Source organism: Suricata suricatta, chromosome 1 (assembly GCF_006229205.1).
Source record: "Suricata suricatta isolate VVHF042 chromosome 1, meerkat_22Aug2017_6uvM2_HiC, whole genome shotgun sequence".
NCBI lineage: Eukaryota > Metazoa > Chordata > Mammalia > Carnivora > Herpestidae > Suricata > Suricata suricatta.
In genome coordinates this window covers 75314588-75330829 of record NC_043700.1, presented here as the reverse complement: position 1 = coordinate 75330829, position 16242 = coordinate 75314588, and the positions used below count along the sequence as shown (strand labels likewise).

Genomic DNA, 16242 nt, shown 5'->3' with positions numbered 1-16242 from the left:
ATCTATAAGACAGGATGCTGAGTCTCTTCTAAAGTGGCTCCTGCATCACAACATTGCACAAAAGCAAATGTCCTTCTGGCCTTTCTTTGATTAAATACTAAGGGAGTGATCTTAGCAAAACAGAATTTGTTCTAAACAATAGTGACTCTTGACTGCAATCAGATATTTAAACCTCAAAGAATAAATATAACATACACCACACTGGTTGTCAGTCCTTGGCTCTAGCATTCAAATGTTTCTGCTGACCTGAGAATCTGATTCCATTTTGAGAGTCTGTTGTATTGACTCTGATATTTGTCTTTAATCACTGTCATCTTGGAAAATTTTCTCCATCTTCTGGCCAAGATTCATTTAGAGAAACCCTGCTATTTCCACTCTAAAATCCACCTTTTATCATCGTAAGGGAAAATATATTCATTTTCCTGGAGCTTTCATTCTCAAGATTCCAAATTTTTTAGCAAAAGATTTCTTTCTTCAAAGAAATCAAGTTGTCTGTATTTAAGAAAACAACTTATACTTATTTTCACACTCATAAAAATGGTATAAACTTACTATTTTATGAATTAAAACTAGGAAAAAAACACTATTTACTAGCATTTGTATTGCCAATGAAGTCCTCTTCAACTAAATGTGTATTTAAGCTATACTCGCATATAGCAAATCAAGTTGCGGCAAATAACATACATTCTATTTTCATAAGCAAAAATGGATTTTCATGGAGTTCTTCAACAGTGCTTGAAAATAACAGTGTGCTATTTAAAGAGAGCTTGTGAAATCTCAGGAATGTCTGTATATTGGTAAACAATTCAGTACTACATGTGTAAAGAAGCAATTAATTTGTTGAGTCAATGAAAAACAGGTTCTCCTAGTTATTTTTGTCTGTAAGCCAATTGTGGGGTGATGGTTCCTGAATTCACAAAAACATCAGCAGTTCTGTCCCAAAGGTACCATGTGAGTGAGGTCCCATTTCTTGATTCCTGCATCCTGCTTATGTTCTACCATCTGGCCAAAGGGCAGATACTCCAACAATAAATGCAGACAACGGCACATCCGCTGTGACAGAGGAAATCAGGAGGGCCCAAGTGGAACAAGGTGCGACAGAGCTCTGGCTTCCCTGCTCACCTTCCCTTTTCAGTCTAAGTCTGTCCACATTGGCCTGAAGCGACCTCAGAAGCAGCAGTAGGGCCAGAAACTTCCCTTCACTCCAAGGAATTTTTTTTTCAAATTTGTATTTTATGCAAAAATTAAGGTTTTGTTTTTAGTTTTTCTCACATTTGGTGGGAGCTGATGTCAGGAATTGAGAGACAAACAATAACTTTTGTTTTCTATGTCTTAGCTGAAAAAAATATTCATAATGTAGCATTATCTTTAGGCAAGGCTTGCTGTTTTACATCTCACACAAGTATGTAATGTTACCCTTTCTTGAACAAAATGCCCAGATTACTGAGGAAATCTTCTTTGGAGGAAATGTTTAATAAGCCTATTTTATTTAAATAAATCCTCCAGGAGGAAGTGGGGAAATTCAGTGCCTTTACTTAGAAGAAGGGGTAAGTAGTCATCTGTCAAATTTATCTGCACAGCTCACCAACACTGCCTTATTGGAAACATCAATATTTCCACATCACAATTCCCAAAATGACTTTAAAGTCTCAAAATTCTGTGTCTCCTTTGGCTTGCTTCTCTCTCGATTCTACCCAGGCTGTATTAATGGTTCGCTTCATCTCATCTCTATTTTCATTAATTTTCTTTGGAACATTCATCAGTGTCTCACTGTTCCGGCATCATGGGAGGGCTTTTCTCTTCGCTTTCTTTTCCAACCTAAGTCAACGTAGTCCCGTTCCATGTTTTCTGCTTCCTTTCTACTGAAGATAAGAACTGTATCTTTTTTTTTTGAACTGCTTTCCACAGAGATGGGTTTCAAGAGATTGTTCACGATCATGGTAGCATTCTTCCCATTTAGATTCTTTACCAAAAAGATCAGAGGACCTTTCTGTGAAATGCACCTGCACATTCTCAGCAGGGCCTTGAACTGCAGTTTAGGTGATGTAGATTTTCACAAACTTACCTGAGTGATCTCATCCATAATTACTGCTTTTCATTATCTATCCCATTGTAGTGACAGAAACCACAGCAATATATCCACAGAGGAAACAGGGAAAAAGAGTTCTCTTTTTCTCTGTGATCTCTGCTGCATTGTATTCTCCTGAAAAAGAGAAATCCACCGTTGAATTGAAAAAGGGTTCTCTTTTACTCTGTGATCTCTGCTGCATTGTGTTCTTGAGTTCTGTCTCAATGTTGGATTTTTCTTTTAATGTTTATTTATTTTTGAGAGAGATACAGAGAGTGAGCAGGGTAGGGGCAGAGAGAAACGGAGACACAGAATCTGAAGGAGCCTTCAGGTTCTGAGCTGTCAGCACAGAGCCCAAGTCACGGCTCGAACTCATGGACTGGGAGATCATGACCTGAGCTGAAGACGGACACTTAACCAACTGAGCCACCCAGGCGCCCCTCAATGTTGGATTTTTCAGCTGTAAGGGTATCATGTTCTTTTTCTAGTAGCCTTTTCTAGCAGCACCTTTACCTCTTCTAAATCTCTCTAGAGTAGGTCTTCCAAAGCTGAAGAAGTCAGTCTGGCTGGGTCAGGCAAAGCCCAGCTGCACGCACATGGGAGAGAACAGGAAACACAACACGGCACCAAGTACACTCACCACACGCTGACCCCACCGGCACCAGTCACATCCCACTTCAATGAATTTTGCTGCAGTGGGTCCAGCCCTCTGCACCTAGTGGTTCTGGAAATGCCTTATTTAAAAAAAAGGAAACACTGTCTCTATAAAGCCAGGCCATAACGACCGGTCACCTTCTATGAATCTCTATCTCCTCTGCTAATCTCCCCACAGCACCTCACATGCTCCGTCAGTCTGCCAGGGACAACTAACCACACGTCAGGTGTGTCAAGGCCCAGTATGCAAAGACATAGAAGGAGACAGAACCTCAGCCTCATTTAGTAAACCAACTCAACCAAGTTAATAACTACCAACCTGACTTCCAATTCTAGGTCCTCTGAGGATCTAAGTCCTCAGATCCTCACCCAGAACCTTCCATGCATCCTACCACAGATTTTTAAGGTCTTAGACTTGAGTCAAGAAACCAGTATCCAAGTCCCAGCTTCACTCACTTATCACAAGCTGTTGTATTAACCATGTCTCCCATTTTCTGCATTCTGAGGCTCTGACATCTGGGGCCTCCCTGACTATGCAGACTGTCCTTCTCAAGGTCAGCCAACTCCTAGAGACTGTAAACAACTGTATACTTTTTAAATGCAAACCAACCACCCAGGGTCTGCACCCTTAACCACCTGAGTACTGGGCACTTACACTCCAGGTCACTATCTGCCTGCCCTAATCATCCCCAGGCCCAAGCACCAAGACCACTCAGAGCAACAGATGAAGCCCAAAGCCCACTAGAATCACTCACCTAGCCAATCCTAAACCTGCTTCCCCAGCCTCTCCTGCTTCTCCCATGGAAATCACAAGAAAGACTCTTGCCTACAGTTTCCTCCACTCCCTCCGTCTCCTGCCTGACTCCAGCACTTCCCCAAGTGCCCCCACTACCCCACCCCCACCCCTGGCCCTGGTGTGGTGGCCCCTTCCTCTTGGGATCTGTGAGTATAATGAACTAGGTTTTCAACAGCAATCATCATCTGATCAGTTGGCTTTACCATATTTTAATAATAATAAAACAGCTGGATGTCCTTGGAAAAGGGACAGAACTTCCTCCTCCATTTCTTTATCAGTAAAAAGAGGATAACATTTCCCTTTCACAGTGCTCTTGTGAAGTTCAACTAAAATAATATACATGTGTATTTAGTAAGTGCTCAATAAATACTGAAGTTCCAAAATGAACAGATAAAAAATGTTAGATATAACTTATTAAAGGCTATATAGCTAGGAAGATGTAGAGTCTAAATGTCATCCAGATTTTTCTGACTCCAAACCCCCTCCATTTTTCATATAACAGTACTTTCCCCAGTCAAGCATAGCCCCTCCTATGAAGATCTGAACATCTGAGCCCCACTCTGAATACCTATCATAGTAGTAAACACATACTGGATTATAGGAAGTTATGTACATCACTAAGACAGCAGGTGCTCAACAAATTGAAAGAAGGAAAAAGAGAGGAAACAGGAAAGAAGGAAGGAAGGAGGAATAGGGAAGGAATAAAGGAATGAACAAAGGGAGGGAGGGAGGATCCTTTCTGTCTCAGGAATAAAAATTAAAATTATTTCTCTCCTGGTACCTTCTTTCATTCTGGGAACGCAATCTATCTTCAAATAAAGGTAAATTATCTCTAGTTATAAAAATCCCCAACCAGGAAACACAAATCCAGTTACACAAATTTCCCTCTACTAGTCTTTTTTATGGACCGCGGGGGTATGATCTCACAAATCGGAAGATCATGACTTGACCTGAAATCAAGAATCAGACACTCAAACAACTGAGCCACCCAGGCGCCCCTAAAACTTTAAGATGTTTTTAAAACTCCACTCTCTGGAACCATGCAAGGTCAGTTCTAAATTCCCCCTGCCTGCAAAAGCTTGTATATATTCTAATTACAACTCCTTTCCTTCTCCTGCCCTTCTCTCCTGTGTCCCATACCTGGGCTTCCCAATTTAAAGTGGTCCAGAGACATCAGGTTAACATTTTATAGCCTCACCACCTTCACAGAACAAACATCAGCAACATAAAGCTCTATTTGATCACTCTTGACCCAAAGTGACATGTGCTATCCTCAAAACCACCTATAACTAAAAAAGGGCTTTGTAGGGGGGGGGGGTTCCCCTTTTGGGTGGAAATTGCAAACTCAGGTGCCTCCAGGAAGAGAAGACGGTCTTGTAAACGGCCAGGTGGGGATGGGAGGAGTGTGGGAGCCCTTGGCTTCCGAGCAGCTGGGCAACCCCAACTGCTGCTCCATGCGGAGAGAGTCCATCTGGTCAGAGATCCCACATTTTCAAGGAAAGCTGAAAATCTTATTTTTATGTGAAGAAACTCCCTACATTTAAAGTTTTCCAACTAATTACATACTTTTAAACACTGTATATGGTAGATAAAAACAATTTTGTGCTAGTTTTAGTCTGAAGATATCCATGTTAAGACTTTTTCCCTGTGGTATCGCAGAAGTATTTTCAAACAGAGAGAGAACAGCATTTATCCTGAGGAAGACCTACAAGAAAGAAAGTTCATTTCACTGGAGTGGAACATTTAAAGCCATAAAATTTTATGATCTAGGTGAACTATATTAGGTGGAGAGAACAGAGATTATAAATGTTGGTTTTTCATCTTCTTAAACATCTCTCTTCCATTCTTCCATTCCCTTGATGTCCTCACTGCCACCAGCCTTGTCCACATGTATCTTCCCTAGCCCTCCAAGTGGGAGGCGTCACGCATAGTGTAGTCTTCTTTGTTTTACTTTTTAATGGATAATCTCAACCATACCCAACTTAGCATAATAAACTTTAATTAAGGGCATGTGCCTTGCTACATTTTCATCCTTTATGCTGACATTAATTTATTTTAGAACTCTTAAGTTGAGGGGTCTAATTGTGACCAAAAAAAAGTAAAAATCTTGCCAATTTTCTTCTCTCAAAATGCATACATTCATACATAAAATAATACAAAACACAGAATATCAGCTGGCCAACATTAAACAAAAAGGCCAAAATTCATTTTCAACAACTAAACTCAGTGCAGATTTAGGATCATGGGTCAGGCTAAGAATGTCACAATTTCCTGTGATTCGTCGAGAAAGTAAAATCATTGCAGGGGCCAGGATCACTGCTAAAGTACTGGACCTAGGCTTTGAGATCTCTTTTTATTTTTTTTTTTAATTTTTTTAACATTTATTTATTTTTGAGAGACAGAGAGAGAGAGATCATGAGCAGGGGAGGGGCAGAGAGAGAGGGACACACAGAATTTGAAACAGGCTCCAGGCTCTGAACTGTCAGCACAGAGCCCAACGCAGGGCTTGAACCCACAAACCGTGAGATCATGACCTGAGCCGAAGTCAGATGCTCAACTGACTGAACCACCCAGGTGCCCCGATATCTCCTTTTAATTAGCAATAAAGTAGTTTCTAATTTTTATTCAATTTATAGCCCACAAAATCTTGGACTACTTATGGAAAAATATGTCTGGAAACATACTCTTTGTCAAATCATGGTTCCTCTGAATAAAACAATGTATCAAACTGGGCCAAAATCCTACTAAATCTAAATTTTTCCATATTTTATATTCAGGTTTGAAGCATTTTCTAAATTTGAAGTCATTACTACTGCTCTGTTCAGTTTTTTTATAACAATGACAACAAAAGGCTGGAAAATTTTAATATAGCTTTCACTTCTGTTTATGTTTTTAGCCTGTATTAGCCTTTGAGAAAACAACGCCTATAAATCCATTAATCAAAGATAAATTTTCTTTTCTGCGGTCTTTTTCTTAAAAGGCTCTAATTTTATATTAAATGCATATCTCTACTACCATTATGATTTCTTCAATGGAAACCAGAACTGCTTGAAATAGTCCAGACATTCATTCACTTTATTTCTGAAAACTGAATAAAAATGCTGAATTTTCTTTGAGTAGTCTTCTACATCTTACTCATTATGGACATAGACACATTTTCCAATAACTTCATTCTTCTGATTCTTCGTCCTTTTTTTAAAATGTTTATTTTTGAGAGAGAAAAAGAGTGCAAGTGTGGGAAGGGCAGAGAGAGAGGGAGACACAGAATCCGAGGCAGGGTCCAAGCTCCAAGCTGTCAGCACAGAGCTCAATGCAGGCTCAAACTCACAGACTATGAGATCATGACCTGAGCTGAAGTTGGATGCTTACCTGAGCTGCCCCCTGACTCTTTGTCTTAAAGAATCAGCTGAAAAAAATAATCTTTGAGAATGTAATATGTTATACATAGATTTTCAAATGAACACCAATTGGAGCATGTTATATAGTCTATATGATAAGATCTTTGGAAGGATGATGTCAGCAAAAATAGCACAGTAAGCATAAAATAATATAGCACAATAGCATAAAATCCTCTCCCCCATAAAAGAAACAGTAAGCAAAAATTGTCAGAATCAACTTTTTGGAACTCTGGAAATTAACCAAAGGTCTACAGCAATTCAGGGTGCATTTTATTCAAGAAAAAATTCTAAGTTTTAGTTTAAAAAAAAAAGAATCTCCTTTGCAGCATTTTCTTTTGTCCTACTCTGATCTACTCTGTAGCTGTGAGACAGCATTAAAAACCAAAGCCTGTAATCATGGTGAAAACCAACAACCTCCAATCACAGTGCAAACCAATAGCCTGATAGCCACCAGAGGGGGTGGGGGGAGGGAATGAGAGTGGAACTCCTTTAAAGCCTCATTTCCCAAGCATTGCCATTATTTACCCTGTCTCATGGTTCCATGGAAAACTCCACACTCAAGTTTGTGGTTTTTTTACCTGACTCAGAACTAACTCACTATAAAAACTTTTTCCTTGGGAGCTTTTGTCCAAAAAATTAGAGGCAATTAATTAACTATGGCTGTATGAAGCAATGGGTAACATTCTGAATAAACAAAATGAAAGACTGGGATACGAAATGCCCATAGGGGCACTGAAAATCTCCCAACATATTTCTGGGAGTCTAGAAACTCACACAATGCATATACATGTACATGTACATATCCAACACTGTACACATGCTCAGGGAAGATCTGAGAAGGCCCTAAGTTCTCACTACAGGCCGACTTTGAGACTGAACAATTAAGAAGGTGAAGTTATTAACTACATAACTGAGTGTTGAAAGTCTGCCCCAACATACACAACGCACCCTTTAGCAAGGCAAACACTGAATCTAGTTCAGTTGGTTGAGTGTCTGACTCTTCATTTCAGCTCAGGTCATGATTCCAGGGTTGAGGGATCAAGCCCCTGTGGATGGTGGAATCGGGTTTAAGATTCTCTCTCTCTAGAGGCACCTGAGTGGCTCAGTCATTAAGTATCCAACTTTGGCTCAGGTCATGATCTCACAGTTCGTGATTCTGAGCCCCACATCAGGCTCTGTGATGCAGCTCAGAGCCTGTAGCTGATTCAGATTCTGTGTGTCTCTCTCCGCCCCATCCCTGCTCATGTTCTCTCTCTCTTTCTCTCAAAAATATATTTAAAAAGAAAAGAGTCTCTCTCTCCATCCGTCCCTCTCCCCCATTCACACCCTCTCTAAAATAAAATTTAAAAATTCCTGTCTAATCATTAGCTGACTACTAAAGTAACCAAATAGAGACTTTAGTGACCATTCATGACCAAAAAATACTGACTTTCTAGTAAAGAACTAGTTCAGAAAAGACACTAAGAAAATAAACAACCATGGGGAAGGAGGTGAATCTGTTTCCTAGAGTAGCCACATTATATTATTTAAAATGTCCAGTTTTTAGGGCACCTGGCTGGCTTAGTCAGTACAGCATGTGATTCTTAATCTCAGGGTTGTGAGTTCAAGCTCCGCATCTGGTACAGAGATTACTTAAAAATAAAATCTTGGGGTGCATAAGTGGATCAGTTAGTTAAGCAACAGACTCCTGATTTCATCTCAGATCATGATCTCAAGGTTTCTGATATCAGGCCCCACATTAACAGTGCACAGAGACTGACTCTGATTCTCTATCTTTCTCATTCTCTGCTCCTTCCCCTCTCATGCTTGCGCTCTCTCAAAATAAATATATGAACTTAAAAATGCTTTTAAATAAAAAATAAAAAATTTAAAAATTTTTAAAAATCTTAAAAAGTACAGTTTTCAAAAAAAATCCTAGATGAGAAAAGAAACAAGAAAATAGGGCCTATACACAAGAAAGAAGCAAATCAATGAAAATACTGTCGCCAAGTAAGACCAGACACTGAACTTACCACACAGAGACTTTGAGGAAGTTTTCTGAATTATGTTCCAACAAGTAATGAAAACTATGCCTAAAGAAGAAAGTAAAAGAAGGATGTCACCAAATACAGAGTATCACTAAAAAGAAATTATTTTAAACATAGTAATAAAAGAATTGGGGCATCTGGGTGGCTTAGTGGGTTAAGCACCTGACTCTTGGTTTTGGCTCAGGTCATATCTCTCAGTTCATCAGATCAAGCCCCACGTCAGACTCTGTGCTGACTTGGAATTCTCTTTCTCCATCTCTCTCTGACTCTCTATCAAAATAAATAAACAAACTTAAAAAAAAGAATACAATAATTGAAATGAAATATTTCCTAATGAGACTCAGCAGGAAAATTGACCCAGGGGGAATAAAGAATCAGCAAACTTGAATATAGTTGATTGAGGTTATTAATTATGAGGAACAGGAATTTTAAAAAATGAGGAAAACTGAACAGAGTCTTAGAGGCTTAGGAGACGATACCAAGTATATTGGTATATATGTATTAAGAAACTAATACGAAAAGGAGAAAAAGAAAGAAGAGGAAAGATTATTTGAAAAAATAATGATAAAAAATCTCCTAAATACGATGAGAAAACTAACCTACTCTTAAAATAAGCTCAATGACATCCAAGCAGGATAAACTCAAAGAAAGCCATACTTACACATATCACAATCAAATTATCGAAAGAAATAAAGAAAGAGAAAAACCTTGAAAGTAGCAAGAGTAAAGTTATGAATCACAAACAACCCCAGTTATATTAGTCGCCAATCATCAGAAACCAGGAAGACCAGGAGACAATGGGAATGACTCTTAAAAGTGCTCAAAGAAAGACTGTCAACCAAGAATTCTATCCCCAGCAAAACTATCCTTCATAACTAAAGGAGATAGTATACATTTCCAGGTGAAGAAAAGCTAAAAGAATTCATTACTTGAAAACCTGTCCTATAAGAAATACTAAAGAGTTCTTCAGGCTAAAATGAAAAGTCATGAGAGAATAACTCAAATCCACATGAAGAAAGAAAGAGTACTGGTAAAGATAATTACATAGATCAACATAAAAGTATAAAATTTTATTGTATTTAACTTTTTTTCTAATATATGATTTAAAAGAAAACTACATAAAGCAACAAATGTAAATCTTTGCTGAGAGGCACACAGTGTAAAAAGATGTAATCTGGATGAAAATAACAATACAAATAAGGGGAAGGGGTCAGAATTATATAGGAACAAAATTGTGACATGCTATTGTAACTAAGTTGGTATTGATCCAAACTAGATTGTTATAAGTGAATGTGTTAATTGTAATTCTCAGGGCAATACCAAAGGAACTAACTCAAAAAAATAGTAAAATGAATGACAAGAGAATTAAAATGGTACCCTAGAGGATATCTATTTAACCAAAAAATAGTAATGAAGGAATAAGAGAATGATAAAATGCACGAATCATGTAGAAAACAAATAGAAAACTAACGTAAGTAAATCCTACCTTACCAGTCCATACAATGAAATGTTATCAGTCATAAAAAGGAATGAAGAACTGATTCAGATACAACATGGATAAAACTTGAAAACATTATGCTAAGTGAAAGAAGCCTCAAACGGCCACCTATTTTTATTTCATTTATATGAAATATACAGGACAGTCAAATCCATACAAACAAAAAGTAAATTGGTGCTATGATCTGAATGCTTGTGTCCTCCCAAAACTGATATATCAAAATCCAAACCCCGAGGTGATGGTATTAGGAAGTAGGATGTGGACCTTTAGGAGGTAACTAGGTCATAAGGGCAGATCCCTCATGAATGGGATTAGTGCTCTTATAAAAGTGATCACACAAAGCCATCCAACCCCATCTGCCATGGAAGGATACAATAAGAAGTCTGAAGTGTCTGCAAACTTAGGAGGGTCCTCACCCAAGCATGCTGGCACCCTGATCTAGCACCTGCAGATGCCAGAACTGTGAGGAACAAATGATTGTTATTAAAAAGCGACCCAGGGGTGCCTGGATGGCTCAGTTAGTTAAGCATTGGACTTCAACTCAGGTCATGATCTCACAATTCATGAGTTCATGAGTTCGAATGCTGTGTTGGACTCTGTGCTGACAGCTCAGAGCCTGAAGCCAGCTTTGGATTCTGTGACTACCTCTCTCTCTCTCTGCCCCTCTTCCACTCATGCCTTGTCTCTCACTCTCTCAAAAAATAAATAAACGTTTAAAAAAAGGCACCCAGTCTATGATATTTTGTTAAATCAGCCCTAACATACTTAGATAAATGGGAAGTAACTGCTAATAAGTATACAATTTCTTCTGGGGATGATTAAATGTTCTAGAATTAAATAGTGTTGATGATTGTACAAACTTGTGAATATATCAAAAGGATGATTTTCATGATATGTGAATTATGTCTCAATTTTTTTTAATCCTTAGAATCAGAGACTGTTTTCCAGCTCTTCTTTCTTAAGATTTCATTCAGGTTGTGCCCTGCTGTTAACACTGCCCTTCAGTTGTCTTTTATTCATTGCTCTTTGTCTTCTGAGATGGGTGCTTTGGGGGGATAAAGCCTTTGGTGTAGAGATACAACCATAAACTTCATTTTCATGAGTGCCCATCATTTTTTTTTCTTTACTCCATTTCCTGTCATTATACTGGGAAAAAGTGATGTCCATGTGGTTACCCATCCCACACATCAGCCTCTGTGTTCATTAACACCCTCGATTCCCAGAGCTTCTCAGCAGCACTCCTCATGAGCCACCAGCCACATATAGGCAACACTCGGAAACCTGTTTTCACCTAAAATTTCCCCATGACAAAAATGTGAATTGCAAACATATCCACCCCTGCCCACAATCTCCTAATATTCATGCTTTCTTCCTCTGTGCTCCCACTTTACTTGTTAACCTATCTCAAAATACCCCAAAATACTTCTATCTTTCCTCCCATTCTATTAATCTCTTATTTAGCCTAAAAGGATACCACTGAATAAAGTGTAATGAGAAAATAGGAGTGAGGTAGGAAATGGGATTTGGAAAGTCAGGGAGAGATCCATGTGCTTAGGGATTTTTTGACCTGGAAAGGAGTTGGGATTTTATGCTACTAAAGATTTTATTATACTGAAATTTTATTAAAATCCATTTAAACAGAAAATGACAAGTTGTTTTATAATTTTAAAAGCTTACTCTAGTTCTTGTAGGAGAAGAGTGAAACAAGTAGGCCAATATAGAGGATAGCATAGGAATCTAGGAAGGAGATGATAGCATTTTGGACTTAAGTGCTGATAGCCAAAATAAAGAAAAATTAATAAATTTAACATGTATCTTGAAGATATAATAAATAGGACAAATTAGATGTGGATGATGACAGAAAAGAATGTATCCTTTTTGTTTCTTTGTTTTACAAAGCCATTTCTTTTTTTTCCCCAGTTTATTTATTTATTTTGAGAGAGACAGCATGTGTGCACAAGCAGGAGAGGGGCAGAAAGAAAGAGGAGAGAGAATCCCAAGCAGGCTCCAGACTGTCAGCACAGAGCCCAACAGAGAACTTGATCCTCAGAACCACAAGGCCATGACCTGAGCCAAAACCAAGAGTCAGATGCTCAAGTGACTGAGCCACCCAGGTGTCCCAAAAAAGGATGTATCCTAATGATATCTTGGGTTTTGGCTTCTTCTTGGCGAACTAACTTTTTAAACATTATATAATATCTTTTATGTTTCTAATAATTTTCTTTGTTCCAAAGTCAAATTAACCTGATATTAATGTATCCATTTGGCTTTCCTTTGATTAATGCTCATATGATGGTTTTTTTCTATCATTTTGCTTTTCATCTGCATATATGGTAATAACTGAATTTCTAATAGATTGAATATAGTCAGGTCATGTTTGTTACTCCAATCTGCCAATCTTTGTAATTTAATCAACATATTAAGCCATTAACATACTGCTAGGACTTAAATCTATCACTTGAATATTTCTTTTCTGTTTTTTCTCTCTGCTTTCTTTTTTCTACTTTCCTGTCTATGAAACATTTTTAAGAATCCATTCTGAATTACCTATACTTTTAAAAATATCTCTTTGTACAGATTTTTTAGTGGTTGCCCTATTACATTATATTTTTTTAATATTGATTAATTTTTGAGAGGAGGAGCAGAGGCAGAGAGAGAGACTCAGAATCCAAAGTGGGCTCCTGGCTCTGAGCTGTCACCATGGAGCCTGACTCAGGGCTTGAGCTCACAAGCTGTGAGATCATGTCCTGAGCCAAAGCTGGATACTTAAACTGCTGAGCCACCCAGATGCTCCACTATTACATTATCTATCTAGCTATGTAATTATCCAGAGACATTATCTAGATATTACATTAATTATATATATATATGTTATTTTATATACATACTTATAATGCACAATCCATGGATATCATCACTGCTTTGTCTGAAGTTTAGATACCTTACCTTCCATCATGTCCCTTTACTCTTCTCCATTTGCAAAATAATTATCCTAAGTAATTCTTCTACATTCATTTAAAACCACATGAATGTTATCATTTTTGTTTCAACCATCATACATAATTTAGAAAATTTAACAACAGAAGGAAAGCCTATTTTATTTACTCATATTTTAACTGGTTCTTAACTTCCTTATTTTCTAAGGTTCCTTCTTTTATCATATCATTTCTGTTTTCCATTTTAAGATAGTTCTGCTGGTGACAAATTCTTAGTTTTCCTTCATCTGAGAATGTCTTGGTTTCCCCTTCATTCCTGAAAAAAAGAATTCTGGGCTAGCAGTTCTCTCTTTCAGCATCTGATAATACGGTGCTACTTCCTTTTGGAATCCATTATTCTAGTCAAAATCCAGAATTGTTTGAAATTTTTCTCTGGTGCTTTAAATTGTTTTCATTTTAGTATTCAGAATTTTAATATGATGTACCCTGCCATGGATTTATTTAGGTTTATCCTATTTGGGATCATTCAGCTTCTCAAATCTGTAGATTTATGCCACTCAACATATTTGGGAAGTCTCTGGACCCTCTTTATAAGGGCATTAATTCTATCCATAAAGGTTTTACCCTCATGACCTACTGATATATTTAAGATCCCACCTCATGTGGGCACAGGGCACTAAGAATTCAACATATGAGTGGGTGGTGGGTGACAAACATCCAGACCACAGAACAGAGCTTCCACAGCAACTCGAGTAAGCAGGAGAAAGAAGAAAACAAGGAATAAGCTCCTTGGCATCGGTCTTGGCAATGGTTTCTTAAAAATGGCACCAAAAGCAAAAGCAACAAAAGCAAAAATAAACAATGGGACTACATCAAACTAAAAAGTTTCTGAACAACAAAAGGAAATAATTAGAAGCACAAAAAGTCAACCTACAGAATGAGAGAAAATATTTGCAAAACAACCATACATTAGATAAAGGGTGAAAATCAAACATATATGAAGAACTCATACAACTCAGCAAAAAAACTAAATAACCCAATTTAAAAATGGGTGAAGGACCTCAATAGACATTCTTCCAAAGAAAATATACAAATGGCCAACAGGTACATTTGAAAAGATGCTCAGTATCACTAATCACCAGGGAAATACAAATCAAAACCACAATAAAGTATCACCTTATACCTGTTAGAATGGCTATTACCAGACAACAGGTAAATGTTGGTAAGGATATGGAGAAAATAGAACCATTGTACACTCTTAATGGAAATGTTAATTTGTGGAACCTTTATGGAACCATATACAGTATGGAGGTTCCTCAAAAAATCAAAAATGAAAGCAGGATCTCAAGGAGATATTTTTGCCTCCATGCTCATTGCAACATTTTTCATAACAGCCTATATATGGAAACAAACTAAGTACCCAGAAATGGAAAAATGGTACACACACACCATGGAATGTTATTCATTCTTAAAAAAGGAGGAAATCCTTAGGCTGCCTGGGTGGCTCAGTCAGTTAAGCTTCCAACGTCAGCTCAGGTCATGATCTCATGGGTTGTGGGTTCAAGTCCCACATCGGGCTCTGTGCTAACAGCTCAGAGCCTGGAGTCAGCTTCAGGTTCTGTGTCTCCTTCTCTGTCTGTCTCTTCCCTGCTCATGCTCTGTCTCTCTCTCTCTCTCTCTCACTCACTCTCAAAAATAAAGAAACATTAAAACAATTTTTAAAGAAGGAAACTCTCCAATTTACAACATTATGTGGATGAATTTAAAGGGCATTATGCTAAGTGAAATAAACCAAACACAAAAAAAAACAAATATTGCATGCTATTTGTATGGAACCACAAAAGACCCTGAATAGCCAAAGTAATACTGAAGAAGAAAACCAAAATGTGAGGCATCACAATCCCAGACTTTAGCCTCTACTACAAAGCTGTCATCAACAAGACAGTATGGTATTGGCACAAAAACAGACACGTAGCCCAATGGAATAGAATAGAGAACCCAGAACTGGGCCCACAATTGTACAGCCAATTAATCTTTGACAAAGCTGTAAAAAGTATCCAACGGAAAAAAGACTGTTCCCTTCACAGGTGGTGCTGGGAGAACTGGACAACAACATGCAGAAGAATGAAACTAGACCACTTTCTTATACCATACACAAAAATAAACTCAAAATGGATGAAGGACCTGAATGTGAGACAGGAAACCATCAAAACCCTCGAGGAGAAAGTAGGAAACAGTCACCTTGACCTCAACTGCAGCAATTTCCTACTCGACACATCCTCAAAGGCAAGGGAAATAATAGCAAAAATGAACTACTGGGACCTCATCAAGATCAAAAGCTTCTGCACTGCAAAGGAAACAATCAAGAAAAACAATAGGCAACTGATGGAATGGGAAAATACAGTTGCAAATGACATATCAGATAAAGGGCTGGTATCCAAATTCTACAAGGAACTCACCAAACTACACACCTATAAAATGAATAATCCAGTGAAGAAACAGGCAGAAGATCTGAACAGACACTTCTCCAAAGAGGACATCCAGATAGCCAACAGGCACATGTAACAATGCTCAGCGTCACTCATCATCAGAGAAACACAAATCAAAACCACACTGAGATACCACCTCACACTGGTCAGAGTGGCTAAAATGAACAAATCAAGAGACTCTAGATGCTGGTGAGGATGTGGAGACACAGGTACCCTCCTACACTATTGGTGGGAATGTAAACTGGTACAGCCGCTCTGGAAAACAGTGTGGAGATTCCACAAACAACTATCATAGAACTCCCCTATGACCCAGCCATAGCATTGCTAGGGATTTACCCAAAGGATACAGAAATGTTGATACATGGGAGCACATGTA

At 38.1% G+C, this 16242-nt stretch overlaps 1 pseudogene; it reads right to left on the bottom strand.

Moving 5' to 3' along the window:
• Nucleotides 1–1649: 1649 nt before the first annotated feature.
• The window catches only part of LOC115301173, an 87407-nt pseudogene continuing 72814 nt past the window's right edge, over nucleotides 1650–16242 (bottom strand).